This window comes from Monodon monoceros, unplaced genomic scaffold (genome assembly GCF_005190385.1).
Source record: "Monodon monoceros isolate NGI ecotype Baffin Bay Population unplaced genomic scaffold, NGI_Narwhal_1 Super_Scaffold_19, whole genome shotgun sequence".
Classification (NCBI taxonomy): Eukaryota; Metazoa; Chordata; class Mammalia; order Artiodactyla; family Monodontidae; genus Monodon; species Monodon monoceros.
In genome coordinates this window covers 27,163,851-27,176,345 of record NW_021703775.1, presented here as the reverse complement: position 1 = coordinate 27,176,345, position 12,495 = coordinate 27,163,851, and the positions used below count along the sequence as shown (strand labels likewise).

At 38.2% G+C, this 12,495-nt stretch overlaps 1 protein-coding gene across 8 annotated transcripts in view; it reads right to left on the bottom strand.

Moving 5' to 3' along the window:
- The window catches only part of EXOC6B (exocyst complex component 6B), a 702,680-nt gene that overhangs the window by 451,991 nt on the left and 238,194 nt on the right, over window positions 1-12,495 (bottom strand). The gene's annotated exons all lie outside the window — the stretch shown is intronic.

The window sequence follows — 12,495 nt, the reverse complement described above, 5'->3', positions numbered from 1 at the left end:
ACTTGAGCTACAGAGCTCCACAGAACAGTAACAATCAGAAAGACAGTTCTTGGCAGGTCACCACTCTCAGGACACTACACAGACAGCAAACTGAAATACAACTCCAGTCTTCCTGTGAAAAAGGTCTATTTACTTAGCCTGGAGCTTCAGTCTGAGGGACAAGTTTCAGATTTCACATACATCCAGGGATAAGAAGGCACTCCCAGGTAATGTAAGCAGAAAGACACCAGCCCTGGGCATCCCTCTGGCCATGATACAGCTCAACAAGACCTCCAAGAAAGGAGATTATAAACTCATCTGGAGCCCTAAATTTTGCAACTGTCACCCAGGGGACACGTTCCAGATCTCTTGGACTGGTGGCCAGCAGGGATTACGATTCTGGTCCCAAAGGAATGTATACATTTGCATACTTTAAAAACTGCTGCCTGAAGATTTGGTTGCCAATCAGCCTGAAAATAGGTGCTAAGTGATATTCCTCCCCTGGGCACACACTTACAGGCCTTGGTACACTCTCATCAATGAGGACACATCAAGAATAAATCAGGCAGTTCAGACAACTGCAAAGGTTTGAAAGACAACGAACAGCTAAGGCAAGGTTGAACAAGAAGGTTCATCACATCCACAAGTCCACACCTTCAAGACTGAGAGAGTTATCTGTTTCACCTAATATAAAGAAACAAATACAGAGAGTCAGGCAAAATGAGGATGCAGAGAAATATGCTCCAAATGAAAGAACAAGACAAAAACCTCAGGAGAAAAACTTTAATGATACAGAAGTAATCTACTTGAAAAATAATTCAAAGTAATGGTCATAGACATGCTCACCTAACTCAAGAGAAGAATGGATGAACACAGTGAGAACTTCAAACAAGGAGACAGTAAATATAGGAAAGCGCCAAACAGAAGTCACAGAGCTGAACAGTACAATAAATGAACTGAAAATTACACTAAAGGGGTTCAACGGCAGGCTAGATGAAATAGAAGAACAGATCAGTGAACTGGAAGACAAAGCAATGGAACTCACACAGAAAGAACAGTAAGATGAAAAAAAATGTTTTTAAGAAAAATAAGGGACCTGTGGAACATGATCAAGTAAAATAACATAGGCAATATAGGTGTCCCAGAAAAACAAGAGAAAGAGCAAGGGCAAAACTATTTGAAAAAGTAATGGCTGAACCCTTCCCTAACTTAGGGAAGGAAACAGACATCCAAGTCCAGGAAGCCCAGCGAATTCCAATAAGATAAACCCAAAGAGATCCAACCAAAACATATTATAATAAAAATGTCAAAAGTTAAGACCATCAGCAGATTTCTGAGAATAAACTTTGCAGGCCAAAAGTGAGTGGCACGACATATTCAAAGTGCTGAAATGAAAAAACTTACAACCAAGAATACTCTATCTGGCAAGGTTATTATTCAGAAATGGAGAAAAGATGAAGAGTTTTCCAGATAAGCAAAAAGAGGCCTCTACTAAACCAGCCTTATAAGAAATGTTATATGTCACGTCTCTAAGCTGAAAAAAAAGGCACTAATTAATATCGAGAAAACTTATGAAAGTAAAAACCTCGGGGGAAAGGGTAAAAATATAAGACGGTAGACCAACCATTCATAAAGCTACCATGAAGCTTAAAAGATAAAAGAAGTAAAATTAGCTAAAAATACATTGTGTTAAGGGAACACAAAATAAAAAGATGTAAAATGTGACATCAAAAACATAAAATGTGGTGGAGGGTAGTAAAAATTGTAGAATTGTGGAATGTACTCAAACCTAAGTTGCTATCAACTTAAAATAGGCTGTTATATACATAGGATATACATGTGAACCTCATGATAACTACAAAGAAAGAACTTATAGTAAATATACAAATAAAAATGAGAGAGAGAGAGGAGTCAAGATGGTTGTGTGGGAAGACCTGGAGTTAGTGTCTCCGCACAACTAGAGTGCCTGCCAGCTACTGGTGGAGGACTCTAACCCCCAAGGAGATGGGAGGATCCCCCCCCCGCAAGTGAACCGGTAGGATGAAGAGGGACCGACGGAGGAGGACAAGTGGAGGCCAGACAAGATTGGTGTCCCTGAGGCTGGGAAGAACAGGAGAGGCAGGGGAGATCAGGAGAGGCAGGTGGGAGGGACTCTCTGGAAATAGCGGGAGAGGAGCAGAGGGCGATCACCTGTCCCACAGGGGCCAGGAGGCCTGATGAGCTCCCAAGCCAGTCCCCACCCCCCAACAAAGCCCTATCCAGGCTACATGGGTCCTGGGGGCATAGGAGGGAGTTCAGGGAGATCAGGAGTGGCAGGTGGAAGGGGCCATCCAGGAGGAGCGGGAGAGGAGCGGAGGGCAATTACCCTGCTCACTGGGGCCCAGGGAGCCTGCTGAGCTCCCAGGCTGGTCCCCTGCAATCCAAAGCCCCCTCCAGGCCATGTGGATCCTGGGGGCATAACAGGGAGGCTGGGGAGATCAGGAGAGGCAGGCAGGAGGGGCCCTCCCAGATGCCAGGCCAGAGAAGCAGGAGAGGAAAAGAGGGAGTTTGCCCTGCCCACTCAAGCCCAGAAAGCCTGCTGGCTCCCAGGAGAGGTCCCATATCCTCTGAGATGGGGGCGGGGAGGCGGGGGGGGAGGGGTGGAGAGCATGTGTGGGCCCCTTCTGTTCCTTGAGCCTAAGCCCCACCCCCCACAGCCCCCAGAGCCTTTTCCAGCCCTGTGGGTCCTGAGCATTGGCCCCACCCACCACCCAAACCTTGCCCTTGTTTAGGCCCCCACTCTCCACAGCCAAGGCTTTTCCCCCACCTCCTTTTCTTTTTTTTTCTTTTTCCCTCCTCTTTTTTACTATTGTGGTACGGATGTACCTTCTGATTGTTGATTCATCTATATTTTTATTTTTATATTCTTGCTAACATATCTGTTATTTTCCTACTCTAATTTTATTTTTTACTTTGTTATTGCTTTTTTTCTTTTTTTTGCCACCCCATGCGGCTTGTGGGATCTTGATTTGCAAGCATGAGGTCGAGCGGAAGCTCCTGCAGTGGGAGCTCCGAGTCCAAACCACTGGACTAACAGAGAACCTCAGACCCCAGGGAATAGTCATTAGAGTAAGGTCTCACAGAGTTCCTCATCTCAGCACCAAGACCCAGCTCTACCCAATAGCCTACAAACTCCAGTGTTGGAAGCCTCAGGCCAAACAAACAGTACAACAGGAACACAATCCCACTCAAAAAAAAAAAAAAAAAAAATGAGAAGGCAAAAAAAAAAAAAGGCACAGATGAAGGAGCAAGGTAAAAACCTACAAGACCAAATAAATGGAAAGGAAATAAGCAATCTACCTGAAAAAGAATTCAGAGTAATGATAGTAAAGATGATCCAGAATCTCGGAAATAGAATGGAAGCACGGGTGAAGAAAATAGAAGAAATGTTTAACAAAGATCTAGAAGAACTAAAGAGCAAACAGAGGGCTTCCCTGGTGGTGCAGTGGTTGAGAGTCCGCCTGCCGATGCAGGAGACGCGAGTTCGTGCCCTGGTCTGGGAAGATCCCACATGCCGCAGAGCAGCTGGGCCCATGAGCCATGGCCACTGAGACTACACATCCAGAGCCTGTGCTCCACAATGGGAGAGGCCGCGGTGGTGGGAGGCCCGTGTACCACAAAAAAAAAAAAAAAAGAAAGAAAAAAGAGAAATGAACAACACAATAACTGAAATGAAAAATACACTAGAAGGAATCAATAACAAAATAATGGAAGCAGAAGAACGAATAATTGAGCTGGAAGACAAAATGGTGGAAATAACTGCCGAGGAGCAGAATAAAGGAAAAAAAATGAAAAGAATTGAAGACAATCTCAGAGACCTCTCGGACAACATGAAACGCACCAACATTTGAATTATAGGGGTCCCAGAAGAAGAAGAGAAAAAGAAAGGGTCTGAGCAAATATATAAATTATAGTGGAAAACTTCTCTAACATGGGAAAGGAAATAGTCACCCAAGTCCAGGAAGCACAGAGAGTCCCATACAGGATAAACCCTAGGAAAAACATACCAAGACACATATTAATCAAACTAACAAAAATTAAATTCAAAGAAAAAGCATTAAAAGCAGCAAAGGAAAAACAAAAAATAACATACAAAGATGTACCCATAAGATTATCAGCTGGTTTCTCAGTGGAACATCTGCAGACTAGAAGGGAGTGGCAGGATATACTTAAACTGATGAAAGAGAAAAACCTACAACCAAGATTACTCTACCCAGCAAGGATCTCATTCAGATTCGATGGAGAAGTCAAAAGCTGTTCAGACAAACAAAAGCTAAGGGAATTCAGCACCACCAAACCGGCTTTACAACAAATGGTAAAGAAACTTCTCTAGGGGAGAAACACAAGAGAAGAAAAAACACAAGAGAAGAAAAGGAACTACAAAAACAACTGAAAACAATTAAGAAAATGGTAATAGGAACAACATATCGATAACCTTGAATGTAAATGGTTTAAATGCCCCAACTGAAAGACACGAATTCACTGAATGGATACAAAAACAGGACCCATATATATGCTATCTACGAGAGACACACTTCAGACCTAGGGACACATGCTGACTGAAAGTGAAGGGATGGAAAAATATATTCCATGCAAATGGAAATCAAAAGAAGGCTGGAGGGCTTCCCTGGTGGCGCAGTGGTTGAGAGTCCGCCTGCCGATGCAGGGGACACGGGTTTGTGCCCCGGTCTGGGAAGATCCCACATGCCGCGGAGTGGCTGGGCCCATGAGCCATGGCCACTGAGCCTGCGTGTCCGGAGCCTGTGTTCCGCAACAGGAGAGGCCACAACAGTGAGAGGCCCACATACCGCGAAAAAAAAAAAAAAGAAAGCTGGAGTAGCAATACTCGTATCAGATAAAATAGACTTTAAAATAAAGACTGTTACAAGAGATAAGAAGGGACACTACATAATGATCAAAGGATCAATCAAAGAAGAAGATATAACAATTACAAATGTTTCTGCACCCAACATAGGAGCATCTCAATACATAAGGCAAATGCTAATAACCACGAAAAGAGAAATTGACAGTAAGACTATAATAGTAGGTGACTTTAACACCCCACTTACAACAATGGACAGATCATCCAAACAGAAAATAAAAAAGGAAACACAAGCTTTAAATGACACAATAGACCAGATAGTTCTAACTGCTATTTACAGAACATTCCACCCTAAAGTGGCAGGATATACTTTCTTTTCAACTGCACATGGAACATTCTCCAGGACAGATCACATCTTGCGTCACAAATCAAGCCTCGAAAAATTTAAGAAAATTGAAATCATATCAAGTATCTCTTCTGACCACAACACTATGAGACTGTAAATCAATTACAGGAAAAAAACTGTAAAAAACACAAACACATGGAAGCTAAACAGTGCGCTACTAAAATAACCAAGAGATCACTGAAGAAATCAAAGAGAAATAAAAATATACATAGAAACAAATGACAATGAAAACACCTATGGGATGCAGCGAAAGCAGTTATAAGATGGAAGTTTATAGCAATTCAATCTCACCTCTAGAAACAAGAAAAATCTCAAATAATCAATCTAATCCTACACTAAAACAACCAGAGAGAGAACAAAGAAAACCCAAAGTCAGTAGAAGGAAAGAAATCATAAAGATCAGAGCAGAAATAAATAAAACAGAAACAAAGAAAACAATAGCAAAGATCTATAAAACTAAAAGGTAGTTCTTTGATAGATAAACAAAATTAACAAACCCTTAGCCTGACTCATCAAGAAAAAAAGGGAGAGGACACAAATCAATAAAATTAGAAATGAAAAAGGAGAAATCACAACTGACACTGCAGAAATACAAAAGATTATAAGACACTACCACAAAAAACTATATGCCAATAAAATGGACAACCATGAACAAATGCACAAATTCTTGGAAAGGTAAATTTTCCAAGACTGAACCAGAAAGAATTAGAAAATATAAACAGACCTATCACAAGTAATGAAATTGAAACTGTAATTAAAAATCTTCCAACAAACAAAAGTCCAGGACCAGATGGCTTCACAGGCAAATTCTATCAAATATTTAGAGAGGAGCTAACATCAATTCCCTGTAAACTCTTCCGAAAAATTGCAGAGGAAGAAACACTCCCAAATTCATTCTACGAAGATACCAAAACCAGAAAAAGGTATCACAAAAAAAGAAAATTATAGACCAATATCACTGATGAACATAGAAGCAAAAATCCTCAACAAAATACTAGCAAACAGACTCCAACAGCACATTAAAAGGATCATACACCATGATCAAGTGGGATTTATCCCAGGGATGCAAGGATTCTTCAATATACACAAATCAATCAATGCGATACACCACATTAACAAATTAAGTAATAAAAACCATATGACCATCTCAATAGATGCAGAAAAAGCTTTTGACAAAATTCAACACACATTTATGATAAAAACTCTCCAGAAAATGGTAATAGAGGGAACCTACCTCAACATAATGAAGGAAACCCACAGCAAGCATCATACTCAATGGTGAAAAACTGAAAGCATTTCCACTAGGATCAGGAACAAGACACGGATATCCACTCTTGCCACTCTTATTCAACATAATTTTGGAAGTCCTAGCAACAGGAATCACAGAAGAAAAAAAATAAAAGGAATCCAAATTGGAAAAGAAGTAAAATTGTCACTGTCTGCTGATGATATGACACTATACATAGAAAATCCTAAAGATGCCGCCAGAAAACTACTAGAACTAATCAATGAATTTGGTAAGGTTGCAGGATACAAAATTAATGCACAGAAATCTCTTGCATTCCTATACACTAACAAACAATGAAAAATCAGAAACAGAAATTAAGGAAACACTCCCATTTACCATTGCAACAAAAAGGATAAAACACCTAGGAATAAACCTACTTAAGGAGGCGAAAACTTGTACTCAGAAAACTATAACACACTGATGCAAGAAATCAAAGATGACATAAACAGATGGAGAGATGTACCATGTTCTTGGATTGGAAGAATCAATATTGTGAAAGTGACTATACTACCCAAAGCAATCTACAGATTCAATGCAATCCCTATCAAACTACCACTGGCATTCTTCACAGAATTAGAACAAAAAAATCTTACAATTCATATGGAAACACAAAAGACACCGAATAGCCAAGGTAATCTTGAGAAAGAAAAAAGGAGTTGGAGGAATCAGGCTCCCCGACTTCAAACTATACCACAAAGCTACAATTATCAAGACAGTGTGGTACTGGCACCAACAGAAATATAGACCAATGGTACAGGATAGAATGTTCAGAGATAAACCCACGCACATATGGGCACCTAATTTACGACAAAGGAGGCAAGAACATACAAGGGAGAAAACAGAGCTTCTGTAATAAGTGATGCTGGGAAAACTGGACAGCTACATGTAAAAGAATGAAATTAGAACACTACCTAACACCATACACAAAAATAAACTCCAAATGGATTAAAGACTTCAATGTAAGACTAGACACTATAAAACTTTTAGAGGAAAACTTAGGAAAAACACTTGTTTTGACATAAACCACAGCAAGATCTTTTTTGACCCACCTCCTAGAGTAATAGAAATAAAAACAAAAATAAACAAATGGGACCTAATTAAACTTAAAAGCTTTTGCACAGCAAAGGAAACCATAAGCAAGACCAAAAGACAACCCTCAAAATGGGAGAAAATATTTTCAAATGAAATGACAAAGGATTAATCTCCAAAATATACAAATAGCTCATGGAGATCAATATCAAAAAAACAAACAATCCAGTTAAAAAATGGGCAGAAGGCCTAAATAGACATTTCACAAAGAAAGACATACAGATGGCCAAAAGGCACATGAAAAGATGCTCAACATCATTAATTATTAGAGAAATGCAAATCAAAACTACAGTGAGGTATCCCCTCATGCTAGTCAAGATGGCCCTTATCAAAAAAGCTAGAAAAAATAAATGCTGGAAAGGGTGTGGAGAAAAGGGAACCCTCCTACACTGTTGGTGGGAATGTAAATTGATACAACCACTATGGAAACCAGTATGGAGGTTCCTTAAAAAACTAAAAATAGAACTACCATATGACCCAGCAATCCCACTACTGGGCATATACCCTGAGAAAACCATAAGTCAAAAAGAGACATGCACAACAATGTTCACTGCAGCACTATTTACAATAGCCAGGACATGGAACCAACCTAAATGTCCATCGACAGATGAATGGATAAAGAAGTGTGGCACATATATACAATGGAATATTACTCAGCCATAAAAAGAGACAAAATTGAGTTATTTGTAGTAAGGTGGATGTCTAGAGTCTGTCATACAGAGTGAAGTTAGAAAGAGCAAAACAAATACTGTATGCTAATGCATATATATGGAATCCAAAAATGAAAAAAAAATGGTACTGATGAACCTAGTTGCAGGGCAGGAAAAAAGAGGTAGACATAGAGAATGGACTTGATGACACGGGGTGGGAAGGCAAAGCTGGGGCAAAGTGAGAGTAGCATCAACATATATACACTACCGAATGCAAAATAGTTGGCTGGTGGGAAGCAGGAGCATAGCACAGGGAGATCAGCTCGGTGCTTTGCAATGACCTAGAGGGGTGGGATAGGGAGGATGGGAGGGAGGTTCAAGAGGGAGGGGATATGGGGACATGTGTATGCATATGGCTGATTTGCTTTGTTGTGCAACAGAAACTAACACGGTATCGTGAAGCAATTACACTCCGATAAAGATCTATTCAAAAAAAAAAAAAAAAGAGAAAGGTATCTAAACAAAGCACTAAAGAAAATCACCAACCACAAGGGAAGAGAGAAAAAGAATTGAGAGAAACTATAAAAATAGCCAGAAAACAAATAACAGAATGGCCATAAGTACACACCTATCAATAATTATTTTAAACATAAATTGGACTAAATTCTCCAATCAAAAAAAAAAACCCCATCTATATGCTGCCTAAAAAAGACTCACTTCACACGTAAGGACACAAACAGACTGAATGCAAAAGGTTGGAAAAACACATTCCATGCAAATGGGAATGAAAAGAAAGCTGGGATAGCTATTCTCATATGAGACAAAATGGACTCTAAAACAAAGACTGTAATAAACGAAAGAGAGGCACTATGTAACAATAAGGGGGTTAATCCAGCAAGATATAACATTTATAAATATGTATGCATGCAACATAGGAGTACCAAAATACATGAAACAAATACTAATGAACTTCAAGAGAAAATTAACAGCAATATAACAATAGTAGGGGACTTTAACACCCCACTTACAGCAATGGATACATCACCCAGACAGAAAATCAGTAAGAAAATATCAGCCTTAAATGACACATTAGATCAGATGGGCATAACAGATTTATACAGAACACTCCATCCAAAAGCAGCAAAACACACATTCTTCTCAAGTGCACACGGAACATTTCCCAGGATCAATCACGTTAGGCCAAAAATCAAGTCTCAATAAATTTAAGAAGACTGAAATCATATCAAGTATCTTTTCTGACCCCAATGGTGTGAAAATAGAAATTACAAGAAGAAAACTGGAAAAACCACCAAAACATGGAAATTAAACAACATGGTACTAAAATACTTGCCTCACAAAATAAAAGCCATATATGACAAACCCACAACTAACATCATATTCAACATTGAAAAGCTGAAAGCTTTTCCTCTAAGATCAGGAGCAGGACAAAGATGCCCACTCTCCCCACTTTTATTCAACATAGTATTGGAACTCCTAGCCACAGCAATTAGGAAAGAAAAAGAAATAAAAGGCATACAAGTTAGAAAGGAAGAAGCAAAATTATCACTATTTGCAGATGACATGATATTATATGTCAAAAACCTAAAGAGTCCACCAAAAAACTATTTGAACTAATAAATGAATTCACTAAAGCTACAGGATACAAAATTAATATTCAACACTCTGTTGTCTTTATACATAAATAATGAACTATCAGGAACAGAAATCAGACAATCCCATTTAAAACTGCATCAAAAAGAATAAAATATCAAGAAATGAATTTAACCAAGAAGGTAAAAGATCTGAAAACTAAAAGACGTTGATGAAAGAAATTGAAGAAAACACAAATAAGTAAAAATCATTCTATTGTCATGGATTAGAAGAATTAATATTGTTAAAATGTCTTTACTCCCCAAAGCAAGCTACATATTTAACACAATACCTATCAAAACTCCAATGGCATTTTTCACATAATGAGAAGAAATAATTCCAAAATTTGTATGGAACAATAAAATATCCTGAATAGCCAAAGCAATCTTGGGACATAAGAACAAAGCTGGAGGTATCATGCTCCCTGATTTCAAACTATTCTACACAGCTATAATCATAAAAACAGCATGGTATTTGCAAAAAAACAGACACATAGATCAATGGAACAGAAAAGAGAGCCCAGAAATACACCCATGGATATATGGTCAATTAATTTACACAAAAGAGGCAAGAATATACAATGGGGAAAGGATAGTCCCTTCAATAAAGGGTGTTGGAAAAACTGGACAACTACACACCAAAGAATGAAACTGAACCACTATCTTATACCATACACAAAAAATAACTCAAAATGGATTAAAGACTTAACTATAACACCTGAAACTATAAAACCCCTAGGAGAAAACACAGGCAGTACTAAGCTCATTAACACCAGTCTTAGAGATTTTTTTTGCATCTGACTCCAAAGGCAAGGGAAACAAAAGCAAAAATAAATAAATGGGACTACATTTATTAAAAGGCTTCTGCATAGGAAAGGAAACCATCAACAAAATGAAAAGGCAACCTACTGCATGGGAGAAGATATTTGCAAATCATATATCCAATAGAGGTTAACATCCAAAATACATAAAGAACTCATATATCTCAACAACAACAAAAAGCAGCCCAATAAAAAAATGGGCAGAGAATCTGAATAGACATTTTTCCAAAGAAGACAAAAAGATGGCCAAAAGGTGCATGAAAAAATGCTCAACATCACTAATCATCAGGGAAATGCAAAGCAAAACCACAATGAGATATCACCTCACAACTGTCAGAATGGCTACTATAAAAAAGACAAGAAATAACAAGCATTGGCAAGAATGTGGAGAAAAGGGACCCTCGTGCACTGTTGGTAGGAATGTAAATTGGTGCAGCCACTATGGAAAACAGTATGAAGGTTCTTCATAAATTAAAAAATAGATCTATTGTATGATCTAGCAATTCCACTTCCAGGTATTTATCTAAAGAAAACAAAAATATAATTTGAAATGATGTATGCATCTCTATGTTCATTGCACCATTATTTACAATAGTCAAGATATGGAAACAACCTAAGTGTCCATTGATGGATGACACATCAATGGATAAAGATATGGGGTGTGTGTGTGTGTGTGTGTGTGTGTGTGTGTGTGTGTGTGTGTAATGGAATACTACTCAGCCATACAAAAGAATAAAATCTTTCCATTTGTGACAATATAGATGGACCTTGAGGATAAAATTATGCTAAGTGGAATAAGTAAAACAGAGAAAAACCAATACCACATGAATTCACTTATATGTGGAATCTAAAAACAAAACAAGCAAAGCTAAACAAAACCCAGACTCATAGCTACAGAGAAGAGATTGGTGGTTACCATGGTGAGGGAGGGAGGAAGGACTGGGATAGAGTTGGGGGGATCGTGAAGTACAAACTTCCAGTTATAAAATAAATAAGTTATGGGGATGTAAAGTACAGCATGGGGAATATAGTCACTAATATTGTATTAACTTTCTATGGTGCTGGATTGTAACCAGACTTACAGTGTTCATTTTGCAATGTATACAAATGTCAAATCACTACATTGTACACCAGAAACTAATACTGTATGTCAATTATATTTCAATGAAAGAAAGTGTTACTAGGTAGCACAGTCATAGTATGTCACCAAAGTAGACAATAAGCTATTATTCTCAATGAACCTTTCATTTCTTCTACATTAGACAGGCTTATGGAGAAAATGTCTTCTTTTTTTCTATTCCACTTACAATACTTACAGTCAAAAGCCACTTAAGGAAAACAAAAACACAAGGATAAAATGAAGAACTGTAGTGGTAGAAAGTAAAATCAATAGCAACTTGAGATCTATTCCTGAACAGGAAGAATTATTCCAAAATTATCCCTTGTACTGATTCAACCTTTCAGAAAAATAAAAATTCTTTATATATCTTTATCGATCTTTATCCACTGTCTTCCTTCTAGGAAACTAGGTAATTCTTGCCTTTTGCCCATACCTTTAAATTCTGGAATGCATTTGTAATAAAATCCAGAATCTCAAGAGCTCTCAGAAACAGAGGAGATACCAATTTTTCAAAAATGTCTGAGGTACAAGTCATTTATTCAAAGGCAAGTATTGTTACCACATTTCTTCATTCCTTCCAAACTCTAATGATTATTTGTTATTTGTTTGAGTACAGGTGAGAGCAAGAAGGA